At 46.4% G+C, this 603-nt stretch overlaps 1 protein-coding gene across 2 annotated transcripts in view; it reads left to right on the top strand.

Annotated features, from left to right (window-relative positions):
- LOC119592027 (protein IWS1 homolog A-like) overlaps window positions 1–603 on the top strand; it is a gene marked incomplete at its 3' end in the record, with an annotated part of 16750 nt that overhangs the window by 395 nt on the left and 15752 nt on the right.

Genomic DNA, 603 nt, shown 5'->3' on the forward strand with positions numbered 1-603 from the left:
CGTGGAGGAGGTGCTGGGGCGGCGGCAGTGATAGCGGCGGACGCTTGCCATCCCAGCCAACACCCGCCTCGCTCTGGCTCACTGCCGCTCACACACACGCTCTCTGATCAATACACCCTCCACGCTCGCCCTTCTCTCACTTGACTCTAATAAGGATTTTTGTCGACAGCAACCACCTGCCGTGGGTGGTTGATGGGTCTGGCAGCCTACCCAAATGGCCCAAGGTCCAGAGTTGACACCTTAGGTCAGGGGCCCTCATGCCACCCCAGGGTAGAATGACCCCATATGGACCTTCGACCTAATCATACATCTTCCTCTTATATGGTGATACTGAAAGGCTTGACTGGCCAATCACCACCCCCTTTTTTTTTTTTATTTCTTCTCTCTTCTATTCTCTCATCTCGTCTTTTTTGTCTGTCTTTTTTCTCAGTGGTGATATTTTTAGATAAATTTTGAATACTTCATTTTAAAAGTACAGTTTGTATCTTAGATAGGTATCGAAAATCAAATTGTATGATATGCTTCTACTTTACTCTAAATTTTTATTCCAAGTGAACTCCCTTGCCTGCCCCCCCCTCTATCTTATCTGTATCTTTATTTCTC

The sequence above is a fragment of the Penaeus monodon genome, chromosome 29 (genome assembly GCF_015228065.2).
Source record: "Penaeus monodon isolate SGIC_2016 chromosome 29, NSTDA_Pmon_1, whole genome shotgun sequence".
NCBI lineage: Eukaryota > Metazoa > Arthropoda > Malacostraca > Decapoda > Penaeidae > Penaeus > Penaeus monodon.